A 14,383-nucleotide genomic window follows, 5' to 3' on the forward strand; every position below is an offset into this window, starting at 1 on the left:
TATAGATTTTGGAAGTCATTTTGGGTCAAGTTGACTTTTGTTGACTTTTGCCTGTCGGTCTTGAGCATTAGGATTGCGATACACTACGACTTGACCTAAATTGTTAGACAGATATTGACCAACATATAAATATATATACTTAATATAGGTTCGTGAATCCGAGACAAACCCTGCACTTGTTCAGTTCCGTCATATACATAATTGCTACGAAATACAGTATTGTGAGTTTCATTTGCTCCCTTTTTAATTGCTTTTGCAATATATATTTTTGGGCTGAGAATACATGCGTTGTTTTATAAATGTTTTACGAAATAGACACAAGTACTAAAACTAATTCTACGTGGGTTTAAACCAGAAATATACCCTTAGTTTGGTAACATTAAACTACTTGTCTATGTACGGTAGGTGCGAATTCTAAAGATAGATCTATTGGGCCTGACAAACCCCATCCTGACTATGAGATGCTTTAGTACTTCGAGGTTATATTAAACACACCTGATCTGGTGTACTTCAGAGGGTAAAACGTGAATGTTAAGGCTTGTTACCGGGTGCCTACAACTTATAGAATACTTTTATACACTTGCGAGTGTACATATATTTATAAACAGAAATATTGTGGTCTATTACTATTACGAAAATGATTGATTATGATAAACTAATGAACTCACCAACCTTTTGGTTGACACTTTAAAGCATGTTTATTCTCAGGTATTAAAGAAATCTTCCGCTGTGCATTAGCTCATTTTAAGGATATTACTTGGAGTCATTCATGACATACTTTGAAAGACGTTGCATTCGAGTCGTTGAGTTCATCAAGATTAATATTAAGTCAATTATAGTTGGATGTAATATGAAATGGTATGCATGCCGTCAATTTTAGATGTAAAGAAAGTTTGTCTTTTAAAAACGAATGCAATGTTTGTAAAACGTATCATATAGAGGTCAAATATCTCGCGATGTAATCAACTATTGTGAATCGTTTATAATGTATATGAACGGGTCCTTTCATCGTAGAGGACCCGAGTTCACCTGGGAGTGTGAAGATCATATGAAGAAGAAATACCCGCATCTATTTCCAGAAGATTCGTCAACACCTTCAAAAACTTAAAATTTCAGGACGAAATTTATTTAACGGGTAGGTACTGTAGTGACCCGAACTTTTCCATGTTTATATATATTAATTAAGATTGATATTTACATGATTAAATGTTTCCAACATGTTAAGCAATCAAACTTGTTAAGACTTGATTAATTGAAATATGTTTCATATAGACAATTGACCACCCAAGTTGACCGGTGATTCACGAACGTTAAAACTTGTAAAAACTATATGATGACATATATATGGATATATATAGTTAACATGATACTATGATAAGTAAACATATCATTAAGTATATTAACAATGAACTACATATGTAAAAACAAGACTACTAACTTAATGATTTTTAAACGAGACATATATGTAACGATTATCGTTGTAAAGACATTTAATGTATATATATCATATTAAGAGATATTCATACATGATAATATCATGATAATATAATAATTTAAAATCTCATTTGATATTATAAACATTGGGTTAACAACATTTAACAAGATCGTTAACCTAAAGGTTTCAAAACAACACTTACATGTAACGACTAACGATGACTTAACGACTCAGTTAAAATGTATATACATGTAGTGTTTTAATATGTATTTATACACTTTTGAAAGACTTCAATAAACTTATCAATATACTTCTACTTAACAAAAATTCTTACAATTACATCCTCGTTCAGTTTCATCAACAATTCTACTCGAATGCACCCTTATTCGTACTCGTACAATACACAGCTTTTAGATGTATGTACTATTGGTATATACACTCCAATGATCAGCTCTTAGCAGCCTATGTGAGTCACCTAACACATGTGGGAACCATCATTTGGCAACTAGCATGAAATATCTCATAAAATTACAAAAATATGAGTAATCATTCATGACTTATTTACATGAAAACAAAATTACATATCCTTTATATCTAATCCATACACCAACGACCAAAAACACCTACAAACACTTTCATTCTTCAATTTTATTCATCTAATTGATCTCTCTCAAGTTCTATCTTCAAGTTCTAAGTGTTCTTCATAAATTCTACAAGTTCTAGTTACATAAAATCAAGAATACTTTCAAGTTTGCTAGCTCACTTCCAATCTTGTAAGGTGATCATCCAACCTCAAGAAATCTTTGTTTCTTACAGTAGGTTATCATTCTAATACAAGGTAATAATCATATTCAAACTTTGGTTCAATTTCTATAACTATAACAATCTTATTTCAAGTGATGATCTTACTTGAACTTATTTTCGTGTCATGATTCTGCTTCAAGAACTTCGACCCATCCAAGGATCCGTTGAAGCTAGATCCATTTTTCTCTTTTCCAGTAGGTTTATCCAAGGAACTTAAGGTAGTAATGATGTTCATAACATCATTCGATTCATACATATAAAGCTATCTTATTCGAAGGTTTAAACTTGTAATCACTAGAACATAGTTTAGTTAATTCTAAACTTGTTAGCAAATAAAAGTTAATCCTTCTAACTTGACTTTTAAAATCAACTAAACACATGTTCTATATCTATATGATATGCTAACTTAATGATTTAAAACCTGGAAACACGAAAAACACCGTAAAACCGGATTTACGCCGTCGTAGTAACACAGCGGGCTGTTTTGGGTTAGTTAATTAAAAACTATGATAAACTTTGATTTAAAAGTTGTTATTCTGGGAAAATGATTTTTATTATGAACATGAAACTATATCCAAAAATTATGGTTAAACTCAAAGTGGAAGTATGTTTTCTAAAATGGTCATCTAGACGTCGTTCTTTCGACTGAAATGACTACCTTTACAAAAACGACTTGTAACTTATTTTTCCGACTATAAACCTATACTTTTTCTGTTTAGATTCATAAAATAGAGTTCAATATGAAACCATAGCAATTTGATTCACTCAAAACGGATTTAAAATGAAGAAGTTATGGGTAAAACAAGATTGGATAATTTTTCTCATTTTAGCTACGTGAAAATTGGTAACAAATCTATTCCAACCATAACTTAATCAACTTGTATTGTATATTATGTAATCTTGAGATACCATAGACACGTATACAATGTTTCGACCTATCATGTCGACACATCTATATATATTTCGGAACAACCATAGACACTCTATATGTGAATGTTGGAGTTAGCTATACAGGGTTGAGGTTGATTCCAAAATATATATAGTTTGAGTTGTGATCAATACTGAGATACGTATACACTGGGTCGTGGATTGATTCAAGATAATATTTATCGATTTATTTCTGTACATCTAACTGTGGACAACTAGTTGTAGGTTACTAACGAGGACAGCTGACTTAATAAACTTAAAACATCAAAATATATTAAAAGTGTTGTAAATATATTTTGAACATACTTTGATATATATGTATATATTGTTATAGGTTCGTGAATCAACCAGTGGCCAAGTCTTACTTCCCAACGAAGTAAAAATCTGCGAAAGTGAGTTATAGTCCCACTTTTAAAATCTAATATTTTTGGGATGAGAATACATGCAGGTTTTATAAATGATTTACAAAATAGACACAAGTACGTGAAACTACATTCTATGGTTGAATTATCGAAATCGAATATGCCCCTTTTTATTAAGTCTGGTAATCTAAGAATTAGGGAACAGACACCCTAATTGACGCGAATCCTAAAGATAGATCTATTGGGCCTAACAAACCCCATCCAAAGTACCGGATGCTTTAGTACTTCGAAATTTATATCATATCCGAAGGGTGTCCCGGAATGATGGGGATATTCTTATATATGCATCTTGTTAATGTCGGTTACCAGGTGTTCACCATATGAATGATTTTTATCTCTATGTATGGGATGTGTATTGAAATATGAAATCTTGTGGTCTATTGTTACAATTTGATATATATAGGTTAAACCTATAACTCACCAACATTTTTTGTTGACGTTTAAAGCATGTTTATTCTCAGGTGAATACTAAGAGCTTCCGCTGTTGCATACTAAAATAAGGACAAGATTTGGAGTCCATGCTTGTATGATATTGTGTAAAAACTGCATTCAAGAAACTTATTTTGTTGTAACATATTTGTATTGTAAACCATTATGTAATGGTCGTGTGTAAACAGGATATTTTAGATTATCATTATTTGATAATCTACGTAAAGCTTTTTAAACTTTTATTGATGAAATAAAGGTTATGGTTTGTTTTAAAATGAATGCAGTCTTTGAAAAACGTCTCATATAGAGGTCAAAAACTCGCAACGAAATCAATTAATATGGAACGTTTTTAATCAATAAGAACGGGACATTTCAAGTGGGATCGAGACGAACAATGCTGAGTTTAAGTCTAGAGTTGCGGCCGCCGTTGCGGAGCAAATGAGTGCGTTTCGAGAAGAAATGGATAGGAAGTATTCCGAATTTCGGGGTAGTAGTGAAATGGAGCGTTGTCTTAAGAGCTTCATGAGGACTAAACCCCCGATGTATGACAGGAAACCGGATCCTTTGGTAAGCATAACTTGGATCTTGGATGTCGAAGGGTGTTTTCGTACTATTGAATACCCTCCTGAGAAGAAGACGAGACTCGCTACTAGTTTGTTGCGGGGTAGGGCAAAGGATTGGTTGGATGGTAAGATTGATCTTATCGGTGGTGAACCGTTTATGGCATTATCGTGGGACGGGTTTAAGAAGGAATTCTTCGAGGAGTTCCAGACTTCAGCCGATTTGTCGGAAATGTGTAATGAGTTGCGAAATTTGCAACAGGGTTCTATGGATTTAAATACTCTCAAGACGACCTTTATGGCGAAGGCTCGTTTTTGCCCGGAGTATTTGGGGAATGATAATTTGTTGATGCAAGATTTCTATCGAACCTTGAATGATGACTTGAAGAATAAGATTAGCCGGGGTCACGCGAAATCGTTTGCGGAATTATTCGCCGTGACTAGAGGTTTCGAGTCGTATACGCGATCAAAGATTGGTGAACCTTCAAGTGAGAGGAGGGTTGTTTCGTATGGTGCTCCGAGTAAGAGGACTAAGGGTCCGGGTGTGAGCACGGGTGGTACGCGGACGGGTATACTGGATTCTAGTGCATCTAGATGTTACAATTGTGGCATGAGGGGTCACAAGTCTTGGGAATGTTCGGTACCAAAGGGTGATGGTATGGTGTGTTTCAATTGCCAAGAAGAAGGACATCGTAAGTCGGAATGTCCCAAGTTAGCGGGGACGGGTGCTGCAAGGAGACGTTAAGGTATGTTTCGTTTTAATAAATATGCCCTTTAATTATTTATTAAGTGCCGTTTGAATTTGAGTTGATTAAATGCCTTGTGTTGTTCATATTGTTGTTATGGGTGACATTCCTAATGGAAGTACCCAATGGTGACGTTGATTGTCGGGCGAAGGGCGTAAGACTTGGTGCCACCAAGCATTCCTTAGTATCTGGGAAATGTTTCTACCAAGCCATGGAAATGGGTTTTGGTGTTCGGTTGTTAAGCGCGTGTTCGCTTTTGTGTGGAGGTCGATGAACCGTGAGGTTCGACGGGTGGGCTGAAAACCTTAAGATCGAGTGTTTTGAATCTCGATGTATGTTGGTAATGGAGTATATAAGATGCGACATTAGGTGCCTCTTTTATACCTACTAGCGTGGTGTTCGACTCCGATTGTGTTGTGGTTACATTGTACTTAGGGTACCGGAGTGAAACCCTTAGGTACATGAGTGACTAGGTGGAAATTGACAAACTAAAGCAATTGAATGATTGCGAGGGTGTGGTTTGTGTAATCGTGGTACACTTTTTGTTCGAAGTGTTTAAAGATTGATTGAAATCCTTCGTGTGCTCAAGGCTGGAGCAAGATATGGTGATGAGTCGTGTGAGCCCAATCGTTTGTAAAGTCTACCTTTGGTAGCATTGTACGGTTGTACGAGTTGTGGATATGGGACGTAGTTCCAAGTGGGGGAGTTACACTCCCGCACGAGGAAGTTTTAGTGTGAGATTTCGGATGATGCTTTTGGTAGATCCGAAAAATGTTGTCGAGACCTGGTTTTGGTCGATTTGTAGTAGATTACAATTTCGGATAAATAATACTTATGGTTTGGATTTGAATTATCACCGAGGTGGTAATGTGGTAAATCTCGTTGAGAGATAATGGACGTGTTTGGTGAGCAAGGTGAAAACCTTCGGTTAAGGGAGGTGTGTGTAGGATTCTCTTCTAGAGAATTATTGTTTTGTGCCTATGTTTGATATAGGTGGTTCTTGCTCAAGTGTGTGAATGGTTAGTGGTATCCGTTAGTATTCACTATGGCGTAGCAGAGCGCGATGTTACGCTACTCGTCGTTCGAGGCCAAAAGGGCGTTGATTGATGAAGCATGACTTTCGGAGTCCGCTGACTTCATCATGGTATTGGTGATTGATGAAACATGACCTTTAGGGTCCGCTGACTTCATCATGGGAGTATGCGATTGGTGGAGCATGACCTTCGGGGTCCGCTGACTTCATCATGAGCGAGGTGTTATATCGGTGAAGCATGACCGTTGACGGGGTCCGCTGACTTCATCCGGTGTTGAGATTGGTGAAGCATGATCTTCGGGTCCGCTGACTTCATCATGGTAGTGGATCGCGTATGGTTTCGGATTCACAATGACGCGTGTGGTTTTGGTCATCTTATTGTGGAAGTGAGTCGCGTGTAGTTCGGATTCACAAATGACTCGTGTGGTTTCGGTCATTGTATTGAGGAGTGAGTCTCGTGTAGTTCGGATTCACAAATGACTCGTGTAGTTCGGTCATTCCTCCGGGATAGTGACTCTCGTGTAGTTCGGATTCACTAAGGCGCGTGTAGTTCGGCCAATCCCGATTGTTGTTGTGGTGAAGGTAGTGAGTCGCGTGTAGTTCGGATTCACTAAGGCGCGTGTGTTTTCGGCCAGCCTTCGGGTTGTGTGATCTGTCGGTTGTTTTATACACCGATGGTGGGGTCATAAGGACCATGATGTTTGATCTATTGGTTGTTTTATACACCAATGGTGGGGTCGTAAGGACCATGTCGTGTGATCTATTGGTTGTTTGATATGAAATGTCCCGTTCTTATTGATTAAAAACGTTCCATATTAATTGATTTCGTTGCGAGGTTTTGACCTCTATATGAGACGTTTTTCAAAGACTGCATTCATTTTAAAACAAACCATAACCTTTATTTCATCAATAAAGGTTTAAAAAGATTTACGTAGATTATCAAATAATGATAATCTAAAATATCCTGTTTACACACGACTATTACATAATGGTTTACAATACAAATATGTTACAACAAAATAAGTTTCTTGAATGCAGTTTTTACACAATATCATACAAGCATGGACTCCAAATCTCGTCCTTATTTAAGTATGCGACAGCGGAAGCTCTTAATAATCACCTGAGAATAAACATGCTTAAAACGTCAACAAAAATGTTGGTGAGTTATAGGTTTAACCTATATATATCAAATCATAATAATAGACCACAAGATTTCATATTTCAATACACATCCCATACATAGAGATAAAAATCATTCATATGGTGAACACCTGGTAACCGACATTAACAAGATGCATATATAAGAATATCCCCATCATTCCGGGACACCCTTCGGATATGATATAAATTTCGAAGTACTAAAGCATCCGGTACTTTGGATGGGGTTTGTTAGGCCCAATAGATCTATCTTTAGGATTCGCGTCAATTAGGGTGTCTGTTCCCTAATTCTTAGATTACCAGACTTAATAAAAAGGGGCATATTCGATTTCGATAATTCAACCATAGAATGTAGTTTCACGTACTTGTGTCTATTTTGTAAATCATTTATAAAACCTGCATGTATTCTCATCCCAAAAATATTAGATTTTAAAAGTGGGACTATAACTCACTTTCACAGATTTTTACTTCATCGGGAAGTAAGATTTGGCTACTGGTCGATTCACGAACCTATAACAAATATGTACATGTATATCAAAGTATGTTCAAAATATATTTACAACACTTTTAATACATTTTGATGTTTTAAGTTCATTAAGTCAGCTGTCCTCGTTAGTAACCTACAACTAGTTGTCCAAAGTTAGATGTACAGAAAAAAAAATTGATATATATTATCTTGAATCAATCCACGACCCAGTGTATACAAGTCTCAGGCTAGATCACAACTCAAAGTATATATATTTTTTAGAATCAACTTCAACCCTGTATAGCTAACTCCCACATTACTGCATATAGAGTGTCTATGGTTGTTCCAAATAATATATACACATGGGTCGATATGATATGTCAAAACATTTGCATACGTGTCTATGGTATCCCAAGATTACATAATATATTAGAATACATGTATAATACAATATAAGTTAGCTAGGATATGATTAATATAGATTTATTACCAATTTTCACGTTGCTACAACAAGAAAAATTATCCAATCTTGTTTTACCCATAACTTCTTCATTTTAAATCCGTTTTGAGTGAATCAAATTGCTATAGTTTCATATTGAACTCTATTTTATGAATCTAAACAGAAAAATTATATGTTTATAGTCGGAAATATAAGTTACAAGTCATTTTTGTAATAGTAGTCATTTCAGTCGAAAGAACGACGTCTATATGACCATTTTAGAAAACAAACTTCCACTTTGAGTTTAACCATGATTTTTGGATATAGTTTCATGTTCATAAGAAAAATTATTTTTCCAGAAGAATCACTTTTAAATCAAAGTTTATCATAGTTTTTAATTAACTAACCCAAAACAGCCCGCGGTGTTACTACGATGGCGTATGTCCGGTTTTACAGTGTTCTTCGTGTTTCCAGGTTTTAAATCATTAAGTTAGCATATCATATAGATATAGAACATGTGTTTAGTTGATTTTAAAAGTCAAGTTAGAAGGATTAACTTTTATTTGCGAACAAGTTTAGAATTAACTAAACTATGTTCTAGTTATTACAAGTTTAGACCTTCGAATAAGATAGCTTTATATGTATGAATCGAATGATGTTATGAACATCATTACTACCTCAAGTTTTCTGGATAAATCTACTAGAAATGAGAAAAATGGATCTAGCTTCAAAGTATCCTTGGATGGCTTGAAAGTTCTTGAAGCAGAATCATGACACGAAAAACAAGTTCAAGTAAGATTTTCACTCGAAATAAGATTGTTATAGTTATAGAAATTGAATCAAAGTTTGAATATGAGTATTACCTTGTATTAGAAAGATATCTTACTGTAAATAAGAAAGATTTCTTGAGGTTGGATGATCACTCTACAAGATTGGAAGTAAGATAGCAACTTGGAAGTATTCTTAATTTTATGAAACTAGAACTTGTAGAATTTATGAAGAACACTTAGAACTTGAAGATAGAACTTGAGAGAGATCAATTAGATGAAGAAAATTGAAGAATGAAAGTGTTTTTAGGTGTTTTTGGTCGTTGGTGTATGGATTAGATATAAAGGATATGTAATTTTGTTTTCATGTAAATAAGTCATGAATGATTACTCATATTTTTGTAATTTTATGAGATATTTCATGCTAGTTGCCAAATTATGGTTCCCACATGTTTTAGGTGACTCACATGGGCTGCTAAGAGCTGATCATTGGAGTGTATATACCAATAGTACATACATCTAAAAGCTGTGTATTGTACGAGTCCGAATACGGGTGCATACGAGTAGAATTGTTGATGAAACTGAACGAGGATGTAATTGTAAGCATTTTTGTTAAGTAGAAGTATTTTGATAAGTGTCTTGAAGTCTTTCAAAAGTGTATGAATACATATTAAAACACTACATGTATATACATTTTAACTGAGTCGTTAAGTCATCGTTAGTTGTTACATGTATGTGTTGTTTTGAAACCTTTAGGTTAACGATCTTGTTAAATGTTGTTAACCCAATGTTTATAATATCAAATGAGATTTTAAATTATTATATTATCATGATAATATGATGTATGAATATCTCTTAATATGATATATATACATTAAATGTCGTTACAACGATAATCGTTACATATATGTCTCGTTTCAAAATCATTAAGTTAGTAGTCTTGCTTTTACATATGTAGTTCATTGTTAATATACTTACTGATATGTTTACTTATCATAATATCATGTTAACTATATATATATATCCATATATATGTCATCATATAGTTTTTACAAGTTTTAACGTTCGTGAATCACCGGTCAACTTGGGTGGTCAATTGTCTATATGAAACCTATTTCAATTAATCAAGTCTTAACAAGTTTGATTGCTTAACATGTTGGAAACACTTAATCATGTAAATAACAATTTTATTTAATATATATATAAACATGGAAAAGTTCGGGTCACTACATGATACACCAATGGTGGGGTCGTAAGGACCATGTTGTGGGAACTATCGGTTGTTTTATACGCCGATGGTGGGGTCCTGAGGACCATGTTGTATGATTAGTGAGGCAATAGCCGTGCTTCGCTCACGTGTTGTTACGGGTGTGACAATAGTCGATTTGGTACACCTTGGGATTTGCGTTGCCATAGTCGTTTGGGCGCTATCAGTTTTAACCGTTGGATTATGATGTTACGGTAGTTGCGTATTGGTTGTGTTGCGCACTACAATGGATGGTTAGTGATTTGGTGTTATCCGTAAGGATTCGTTTGGTTCGGTCTTCATCGTTTCGGGTTGTTAACCTTAGGTTAAGACTTGGTTGCTTTTAGCATTGTACTTGGTAATGGTACGCTAGAGGGTTGGTATCTAGGTCCGGATTGGTTAAGTAGAGAAGATCACGAGGACGTGATCGAGTCTAAGTGGGGGAGAGTTGTAACACCCTGTTTTTCCCCGTACATGATTTATAGGTGTATTGTGTATGTATGATAGGCATATGAAGGGTTCGGGACATGTTTGGGTGTTGAGGTCTTGTATGCAAGGAAATGAGTCAGACCACGTTGAACGTCGCGGCGCGACAAAGGAGGCCGTGGCGCGGCATTTAACTGGAATCCTGATCAGAAGCTTGATTAAAAATGATCCCAGACCTAGGCAAAGGTCGCGGCGCGACACTTAAGGTCGCGGCGCGGCGATACGGGCAAACTGGTACTAGATTCTTGTAATTTTAAATAAGGTTCAAGGGCAATTTGGTCATTTCACGTTTGAGCCAGATTTGAGGCTTTAACCTCATCCATTCATTTCATTTCTTAATTTCATTTTCCTTTTCATTTCATTTTCCTCTCAGAAACTCAAACACCCATTTGATTTCAAAGGGATTTTTGGAAATGAAGAAGCGGGATTTGATCTTTGGCGTAGTTGACTAGGTTGTTCTCCTCGTTCTTAGTTACACTGTGATACTAGTGGTAAGCTCTAACTCCGAATTTCATTTTCGTGTTCATCATTCAAATTTGGGGCTTTTGATTGTATGATTCATAGATGGAACCCATTTAGTTGTTAATTGGAGATTAACACCAAGATTCGGATTTATAAGTGTTAAAGGCGGGTTTTAGGTTGGTTAATGATTTAACCATGTTTAGGACTTGTAAATGGTGTACAATCACTAGCATTAGTGCTTATTGGTGTTTTGGAGACTTTTAGGATTTTCGTGGTTGACTAATTTTGACTAGAGTCGAAATTAGGGTTTGTTGAGGATTATAACCCGAATGTCGATTCAATGAGGGTTGTAAACTTAAAATGAATTAAGTTGAAGTATAAAACCGAGTTAAACATGTTTTGGTGTCAAAACTTGTAAATGGCGAGATTTTGACCTTATGGGTCAAAATTAGGGTTTATGGGCGATTTTGAGAACGATAAGTGTTTAACACTTGTGTTCGGGTTTAATTGGCATATTAGGACCATTATCACTTGTGTTAATGATTATTGGTTAGTTTGGGCGCGGTTTGTCCTTGGAAGTGCATTTGGGTCGAAATTGCACTAAGTGTCGAATTGGGTTGGTTTGTATATCCAATCTAAGTGTGTTGTTGAATTTGTGATAATGGATTAGGTACTTTCCGTTGACGAGTTGCAGATTACTTGGAAGCATTTCTTCAAGGCGACATGGTGAGTGTTAATATCCTATATGCATATGTATGTGTAGGATGGGTGCGGGTCGGGTGAAGTGGTTCTCGATCATAGAGCTCACTTCACATATAAGTGGATTGATGGACTTGTGTATAGGTCCAATTGGCACGTTTGTGCGTTTTGGTTGACCACCTTTGGCGAGGTACACGCTTGTGTGTAATTTATCACACGTGGTTGTGATTTGGATGTTATAACCCTAATGGCGAAGGGTTGATATTGTTGAGAAGTGAATCGCGTGTAGTTCGGATTCACGATGACTCGTGTAGTTCGGTCATCTTATTGAGGAAGTAATCTCGTGTAGTTTCGGATTACTAAGGCTCTTGTAGTTCGGCCAACCTCGATGTTGCGAAGATAGTAATCTCGTGTGGGTTCGGATTACTAAGGCTCGTGTAGCTCGACCAACCTTCATTGTGGCGTTTGGTATTCGGTAATGGGTTAAGGGGTTAACCTTATTCGTTTTATATTGTTATATATATTAATGTAATGTTGTGTTGTAGTTAACCCTCCGGGTGTAGCTTATTGGCGTTGTTCACATCGTCGTTGGTGAACTTACGCTTTGTTGATATCTTTAGCTTGCTGCTTAGAGATAGTACGGTATGCTTAGTGTAGTTGCCTTATACATGGATGCTTCGGTATGCGGTATTTGATATTTGTGTGGCGTGTCCATTTTATACATATATATGTATGTAGTATATTATCATTCACTAAGCGTTAGATTACCCTCTCGTTGTTGATATTTTTATAGGTTCGCATGATGGTGGCTCGGGTAAGCATGGGAATTAGAGATCTTGACTAGTATGCTTTAGAAGATCTTGCTTTCGTACTTGATTATGATTTGGGTAGCGTAGTCCCAAATCACCATGCTCGGTTATGTTTAAATATCGCATTATTGTATTAAGGAGTCTAATTTATTAATGTGTGTTTTAAGTTCGTTGAACTTACTTTGGTAACAAATATGTTTTGGAACTTGTGTAATGGAACCTAAAGTGTTATTTAAAGCGTATTAAAAGGAAAAAAATTTATGGGCCGGTTTTAATACGGGTTGGGTCGTTACACAAAACGAGTTAGAGGAGAAAACAAACGTTTCTTCTTTTCAAGATAGAAACCATTTAAAATCCAAAATAGTTTCTACAGGAGTACAAGTTGACCTCCCCAAATACTCTAAATTCTAATAAAATCGATCTTTCATGAAGAAACAATTTGACATTGTGGCAGTTTATACAACCTTTAAGTCTTTTAAACACAAACTGCTTTACAACGTTATGTTAGTTGATACAAACGATTAAAGCATTCTTAAAATCTTATTGGGATGGATGGTATGGTCAATTTGTTCTTCGAAAGTTGTTAACAAAAGCAAACGTGATAAAGCCACATCTACCCAAGAGGTAAAACCCAAAGTTGTTTCCATTCCGAATATAAATTTTTACATGAGTTAAACAAACATCTTGAATTGCGAGTCAACCAATTCGATATGGAGATTGAAGACAAAATGTCAATGTTTCAAGTCAAAGAAAACAATATTTTTATAGAATTAAAACACTTGAGAAAGCAAAACAAAAAAAACAAAAAAAAGGATTTATGTATACTATTTCATCTAAATATTTTGTTGACTTAATTCAAAAATAAGTTGGTTCACCGGAATCAAAACCACTTTTGCTCCAACCTCGATGTACTTAAAAGCTTCATCAAGCAAAATGTCTTTGATCACACTAGAGACATCTAAGGAGCCATCATTAACTAAAAGATCAACATCGGAGAAGTACACACAAATTCCTTTGAAGAAACGATGGAATCATCAAATGACATCAAATGGTTCCTCAAAGTATAAAACTTGTCGAAGGATTCAAAGGGATCTTCACAGGAACAAAGCTTCTAACTCCAATTCTTCTACATGTATACCTAATACTTCTACTCAATCTCCATTGATGCCTTTAAAAGAAGATACACGAAGATCTCTAGGACTTCATGAATATTCCAGTTACTGGACTCAAAGAAATCAATCATTCTTTGTAAGTATAACAGGTAAAAATGGAAAACCAACAAGATTTTGAGATCAATACGTACGGATGGTTTTTAAACAGTTCAAAGAAAACTTTTACAAACCAATCATCTCCTGGTCCTCGCCAATCTTTTGTGATTTTTCCAAACTCAAAATGCTATGATTTTCCATTGCGTTCACAAAAATTGTTTTACCATGATACACCTATTATTAAACCTAGGTGGAACGCAATCTCCATAAACCAACTTGATAGTACC

Source organism: Rutidosis leptorrhynchoides, chromosome 4, assembly GCF_046630445.1.
Source record: "Rutidosis leptorrhynchoides isolate AG116_Rl617_1_P2 chromosome 4, CSIRO_AGI_Rlap_v1, whole genome shotgun sequence".
Lineage (NCBI taxonomy): Eukaryota > Viridiplantae > Streptophyta > Magnoliopsida > Asterales > Asteraceae > Rutidosis > Rutidosis leptorrhynchoides.